The sequence below is a fragment of the Gekko japonicus genome, unplaced genomic scaffold (genome assembly GCF_001447785.1).
Source record: "Gekko japonicus isolate JY-2015 unplaced genomic scaffold, Gekko_japonicus_V1.1 scaffold295, whole genome shotgun sequence".
Lineage (NCBI taxonomy): Eukaryota > Metazoa > Chordata > Lepidosauria > Squamata > Gekkonidae > Gekko > Gekko japonicus.
The window spans coordinates 142,069-149,681 of NW_015164191.1; positions in this window are offsets into that span (position 1 = coordinate 142,069).

The following is a 7,613-nucleotide window of genomic DNA, read 5'->3' on the forward strand; positions in this document are numbered from 1 at the left end:
AAGAGTGTTAGATAGTTACGCTGGGTTTCTTGGTTTTTTCAGCTGTATGACTTTAGAGTATTGTGTTGCCTGTAGACTGAATCTTTTGTTTGACAGAAAATAAATAAAACACCATATAATTTTAATAATATAAAGAAAAGGGGGGTTACTTGTGCCCAATCTCCTTGGGGACCCACGGGGTTCAGCTTTGGGCTCCTTGACACCTCCATTTAGTCATTTTAACTTCTAGGGAAAGTTCAGGCTTAATTTGTTCAAGATCCCACTTCTTTGTCTTTTTGGCAGTCCATGGTATCCATAAAACTCTTCTCCAACATCATATTCCAAAGGAATCCACTATCTTCCTGTCAGCTTTCTTCATTGTCCAGCATTCACACCTGTACATAGTCAGGAGGAATACCAAGGGTGGTTTCCACACTAGTTTCCATGCTAATCCTGAAAGCAGCACAACGGTGAGAGGCACAAGGAAGAGGAAGGTTTCTGCATACCAGGGAAATTTGGTGAGATTTGTCTGTGCCTCATGCCCTGAAGGTCTCCTATTATTTGTTGCATCACCCTCAACCCCCCTCAGAGCTTCATGGAAGCACCCATCTCAACTGCTTGCCTCATTCCCATATTCCATAGATCAAGTAGGAATTCTGTAGGGGCTCCTGGCCATGTCTACTGGAAGTCAGGAACTAATCTGGGTTCACCAGCTTCTAAGGGTGGACCATCTTAACCAATCCCCCACTTCTGTGGAGGCTCTAAGTGCGGAGTGTATAGCCCATCGCGGCTGGCTTTTGGCGTAGCTGATCATCCCAAAGTAAATATGTCTAAACACAACATGAAATTAATGGCTAGAAGATGTATGATGGCCACAGGCATAGATCGCTGTAAAAGGGGCAGGTCTACCAGTGGCTACCAGTTGTGGTGACGAAAGGGAACCTCCAGATTAAAAGACAGTAAACTTCTGAATCCCAGAGCCAGGAGGTAACATCAGCGGAAAGCCTTGGCCTCTCATCCCTGCCGTGGGCCCTCCAGAGGAACTGGTTGGCCACTGTGTGAGACAGGATGCTGGACTAGATGGACCACTGATCTGATCCAGCAGGGCTCATCTTATGTTCTTATGACTGTGCTTTAAAATCCTTGTCCTGTTGGTTCAGTAGTTCTGGCGTGTTCCATCTGTATATTTCTAAGAAATGGCCATGACAAAAATGCCATGTGTTCTGTCCTTCCTTTCCTCTAATAGTTGGCCTGGGAATGGCCTGCCACTTACACCAGTGAGAAATGCAAAATAATCTATTCTACAGTTTGTCAGAAATGGGGGGGGGGGGGGGTAGGGGAAGGTGTACATCTAAATGCAAGACTATGAGGCAGATCTTCTTTCTTACTCGAAAAGGTTATGTTCATAAAACAGCACAGAAGAGCGATGTGCTTTGTGAGCACGTGAAATAAAAATTCATATTGGACTTGAGCCCACTTAGGCATGTCTACGAAGTGCAAGAGAGCATCTTCTGAATAAGCGATCTGTAAAAATATCTTAAGGGTCTCGGAACAGAAAACTATACGCAATTATGTCTTTTATGGTAAGACACATGCGCAGCATCATAGACAATTAGATAATCACTCGGAGTGATTATGCATGAAACAAACACATTAAATGGGATTTGGACAAGGAGACGTGGCAGGCAGAAGCAAAACGACACACGGTTTATGAGGATTACACAGAGTGTTTACACTCCAATATACTTTTAAAAGGAATCTCTGTGTTTTAATTTGCAACAGCGAGTGGTCCCCAGGATAGAGGCTTGATTTGATTTCCATTCGGAAACACACATACACACACACAGCCATTTAAAGCGCTGATTTCTATTACCCCTGGCTCAGCGAATGTCTAAGAGCTCATTGAAGGGTTTCTGTCTTTGATTGCTTTGGAAGATACTGGAGGCACGGCGCTCGGCACATGGCCGGATTACAGGGTTGCCGACAGGGTTCTGGTGGGGAAGGGGATTTCTTTTTTCTGAAATTCACTTTTTTTAGATATATCCCTTGATTCCTCTTATTTTCTTTTTTTCCCCCTCTCTTTTAAAGAGGCATTTCACTTTCATTTCTCTTTGAAGAGAAATCAATGCTCCCTTTTGGAACTTCATCCCCTTCAATCGTTTAATCAGCTAGATTCGAGACCAGAAGCACCTTAGAGAACGGCAAGGCAGTTAGGGTGTGAGCTTTCCAAAAAAAGGCCAAAGTTCCCTTCATCAGATTCAGTCGCTTTATGTTACACACTACAGGGTGGTGCTGTCGAAGGAGGGCAGGAAGGCTTGGGAAGACCTTGCAAGCCCCTGAGCATCTACAGAGTGCAATTCTGAAATTCTGCAGAGCCTCCCTTCCTGCCCGTTCCTCTCTTCAAATTGATTTTTTAAAATTAAAAACGAGAGTAGGAACTGACTCCAAATTCCTAAAAAAAGAGGAAGAGAAAAGGATTGTTGAGTTTCAGGGAGAAACTGGGTAACGGGGAGTTACGAGAATTTCTCTTAACTACCCTAGTTGTGTATGTAAAGCTGAAATCGGATTCCTCCTTTCTTTCCCCCCCAATGGCTCAGGCTTCCTGGAAAACAGCTTACATATGAATCTACCTTATAGCTTCATCGGTTGCCCTCAAGTTCTAGTTTTTTTGGAAGAGGGAGAAAAGGTTCTCTTTGTGAACTCTCTCTACCCTGTGCATAATTTTATAAACCTCTGTCACATCCAGTGTTCCCTCTAAGCTGAGTTAGTGTGAGTTAGCTCACAGTTTTTTAGCCTCCAGCTCACACCTTTTTGTCTTAGCTCAGGAAGGAGGGCTCCAGAGCAAACTAATTTATGCAGTAGCCAAATTCCTCACTCACAACTTTAATGCCAGTGGCTCACAAAGTAGAATTTTTGCTCACAAGACTCTACAGCTTAGAGGGAACATGGGTCACATCGCCCCCCCCCCCTTAGTTGTCTCTTTTCTAAACTGAAAAGTCTCAGACTCTTCAGCCTTTCCTCACAGGAAAGGTACGACTCCCTAATCATCTTGGCTGCCTGGTGCTTTTTCCAGCTCTGCATTGTCCTTTTTGAGATATGGTGACCAGAACTGCACACAGTTTTCCCCAGCGAAGCAGCACCATGGATCTGTAAGGGGGCATTATAATGCCGGCTGATTCCTTTTCCATCCCTGTCCTAATAATCTCCATCCCATAGAGTTTGCCTTTTTCACTGCTGCAGCACAGTGTTGACATGCTGTATTACTATTTTGCTTCATACACCTTTATTTTTCAAAAAAGATAATGTAAAAGTATTTTACAAAGTAAGCATAGTGGAGTAAGTGGACCATCAACCCAAATTTCTAGAGTAGGGGCTTCAGCTAAAAGGCCTTCGACAAATGTCCTTGTGGGGTTATTTTTCCACTGAGAAAGAGAAAAAGGAGCTGCCGAGCAGAAGAATTAAAAGGTGGGTTGCCTCGATCGAGATTTTAACTAAAACAATTGATCTTTACAAATTACAGTGAGCTGACAACTGAAATACATCAACGTCTCGGAACACAATGCAGAGAATTCATTCCACCTTTTCTTTTTGTCCCTCCTTCTCCCGCCTTTCTTCTTCAGCAACAACAGCGTCCGGTTGGTCCCCAGAAGTGGTGGAAACAGCAGTTTCACTACAACTGAGCTTAGAGATGTAAAAATTCTAAGGAAAAAAACAGAGAGTTTAATTCAAGATCTCATCTGCTATCCTTGCACGGGGCAAATCCCACAACACCTAGTTATTTTTTAAGCAGCTGTTACCCACGTCCTTCTGGGCTGACAGACTCACTAGAACTCTCTTGCCAATGAGATTTAAAAAAAAATCATTTTCTGTTTGAATGGAATTGCCCCTCTAAGGCACCCAAAACTCACAGTGAATGTCCATGTTAGGTTTGGCATCTCTGAGTTGGGAAATGTTGGGGGTGGAGCCTAAGGAGGGTGGGGTTGGGGGAAGGGGTATAAATGCCATAGAGTCCAACTTCTGAGGCATCCATTTTCCCCAGGGGAATCGATGTCCATCGCCTGGAGAACAGCTGTAAACCCAGTAGACCTCCAGTCACCAGCTGGAGGTTGGCAATCCTATTGGCTGAGAGCCAGTTTGATGTTGTTGTTAAGTGTGTGGGCTCTAATCTGGGAGAACCAGGTTTGATTTCTTACTCCTCCACTTGCACCTGCTGGATGACCTTGGGCAAGTCGTAGTTCTGACAAGAGCTGTTCTTGAAAAAGAGCAGTTTCTGTCAAGAGCTCTCTCAGCCCCGCCTACCTCACAGGGTGTCTGTTGTGGGGAGGGGAAGGGATGGGAGTTTGAAAGCTGCAGTGAGACTCTGAGTGAAGGGCGGGGTATAAATCCAATCTCCTCCTCCTCCTCCTACTCCTCCTTTTCCATGTACACATCCAAGACATAACCTGCTGCTTCGTGCTGGGTCCACATGGGTTTCCCCCCCTCTATCTCAACTTCCAAACTGGAGAGTGTTTTTCTCTCATTCACATGATAGCATGCTTTAACTTTCCTCTTTTTCCAGGTTTTCTCCTTTCCCAACACATTCTTTCCCTGACTTGCTTTATCTTGATCTTTTTGGAAAGAATGCAATCAGCACATTGCCTGGAAGGCATGGTGTACATCTTTCCGCTGCAAACATTCTGCCCACATCAGCACCCTCTTCTCACTGTCAGCCTCTCATGGGTACCATTCACCTTACATTTTTCGCAGCCTTTAAAAAAATGGAAAAAACAGTTAGCGGCTGTGCTATAACACTATAATGCCAAAATAACCTAGTGTCACTTATCTATTTCTAATGTTGTTTCTCAAAACTCCCATTTTTTATTTAAAAACAGCCTGAACTCTGCCTGAACTCTCTGGTCCTTTTTGTTGTGGAGGTATAAGGGGAAAGCTGTGGGTAGTTTTTGTTCTGTAATGGAAAAGAGAGGAGAAACTGGTGGAGCGATACTGCCGGTATGCCAGTATCCCACTATAACATTATAACGGTCTATTGCTACTTATCTACTTCAAATTTTAAAAGAGCTAGTATAGGGCTGCAGACCACACATGAAGGAAAGAACAACCACCAAAACAACAAAAAGTGGGTTGGCATATCTCCACAGAAGCTGTGACGACCACCTCCCTGACAGCTAGTCTGGAGTTCCTGTGAGTCACATATGGAAGAGAAAAGTCAGGAAAAAAGACTGAGGGAAGTGTGTGGAAAATTCCCCCATGGGGAAGCGCTGTTGCTAACACACGTACCTCTTCATTTTCAAAAGCAACGGAATGAACACGGAACATCTTTGCTGTGTGGAAGCAGCCGGAACAACGGCCTTCACACAGTGACTGACGTCACGGTTTGTGTGTGAATGCTGGTGGCGCGTGTACATTTAGCACTTCCCTGGCAGCCCTTGGAAAGCCACTGAGGGAATGTTGCTCTCCAGCCAATGCATGGCGTTTGGTGCACGTATGTTGCCCGCCTGCCTTCATTGGTATTATTAGCCTGTCGTGAGTGAGAGAGAAGGAATTGGCCCCTGGGGATTCAAGAATAATAAGTGGCTCACTGGCCCAGCGCCAATAGTTCTGATTGTTCTAACCAAATCTAATTGCAAGGGGGGGAAATCGATTTATTAATAGCTGAGAAATAGTCTAGTGTCATTTCTGTCTCCCTTATATCATGTCTTCCCCACCACCCAATTACAGCTAAAGGCCTTATGCCTTCATTCCTAAATCTAGGACAGTCAGTTGTCAGGAAACAGATGGTGACCCCCCCCCACAGACGTAGCGTAGTACCCTATTGTTACATACTCTCCTGTTCTATTATTATTTTAATATTTGGAAGCAGAGAGACACCCCTGCAGGGCAAGAGACTGAACCATGTCGGATCCTGAGAGAAAGATCCCCCCCCCCCCAAGGGCTTTTCTTTTTTAGTTTTAGCCAAATCACAACCCTGCCTATCTAGGGATTGCTTAAATTGATTTTTTTAAAAAAATAAATAAATCCATATTTATATCAGTCTCCTCATCTACAGTAACCCTGTGAGGTAGTTTATGTGAGAGACTGGCCCACATTTACTCGGTGAGTTTCCATGGCAAAGTTGGGATTTGAATCTGGGTCTCCCAGATTCCTAGTCCACTGGTCATTAGCTGTAATAAATTAATCGATCACGAAAGAGTTGTTCCACCAGTCCTTGCTGCGAGGTTCAACCCACCAGCAATGAGAGACTGCATGTGCTGAGAAGAGTGGTGCCCGTGCCCTCAAAGATGCCCGCCTGCAGGACTTGGAGGACACACCACTTGCCAAATGCACCCAAGACCTCCGCACAGACCAACAAAGTATGTGCATGAGCACTTCATAAAAGTTAACTGTGCTGCTGATGATCATCAGAAGCAGTTCCAAGGTAAGTCAAACTGCAGCAAAGACACAGATCATGGCTGAAAGATCAGTAGCCTCACAAATCCCCACACAAAGCACTCGCCAACCTTCAACCCACAAAGAGAAGAAGTTCGCCTCCCTGAGATGGACACCTGAAATTCTCTTGGCAACCAGTCACTTACCAGCCAATCATGTCTGGGCATTCATGGGCTGAATGGATGGATGAACATTAGGACATCTGTTACAGCCACCTTCGGCTAGCAACTTCTGTAACACCAGTCACGGATGTCTTCTCTCCATGTATCTTGTATCTCCTCCTGTATCCATGTAACAACAGCTGCAATCTCAATGTATCTCAATGGTGCCAAGACATCTCAATGGTGCCAAGACATCTCAATGGTGCCAAGACATCTCAATGGTGCCAAGACATCTCAATGGTGCCGCTGTAGCACTGAAGTGCTATATTGGTCTAGCACTGCAGTGCTCAACTTAGAACAATCCCCCCCCCCCAAAAAAAAGTTCAAGGAAGTCTGCACAGTGAAAAAGGGAGGGGGGAGTGCAATGCTATTGGAAGTGCTGCAGACATTTTAAACAGCACATCACAGCGACCCAAAAGCGCAGAGAAGTGGTGAAAATGGGAGAAAGCCATTTACCTCAAAAATGGCTCAGCCGTGCTTTGCTAACCAGATGCAAGCGGCTTTGTATGAGGTCAATAAAATCCCTTAGCAACCCGTTGCTAAAACAGTTGTATCTGAAATGACATACAAAAGAAATCAGTTAGCAACTGGCTACCGAAACAAATTGCAAAGTCTGTCTGAATGAGGCCCAAGTGTTTTTAGAAACTGGGTGGGGCCAAGGGGGTGTCAGCGCTAGCAGGGCTTCTGATTGGCTATCCAAGATCTGATGGGCTGGGCACTTTAAAATAATAAAATATCAGGAGAAACTTCCTAACTGTAAGAGTGGTTGAGCAGTGGACCAAGTGTTTTTAGAAACTGGGTGGGGCCAAGGGGGGCTTTTACCAAGGCTTGTGATTGGCCATTGGAAATTTGATCGGCCGTGCAGATGCTCAAAATGTTGCTTTGGCAGCAGCTGCCACCACAGCACAAGGATGTCGTGGGTCCGGGTCCGGCTGAGGCTGACCCCTCCTCAGATGAGGAAGAGGCAGGGAACAACTCAGCCTCCTCTAGAGACAGCCCAGAGGAAGAACCTTCAGCAGTACCTGAGGAGGAGGAGGAAGAGTCCCC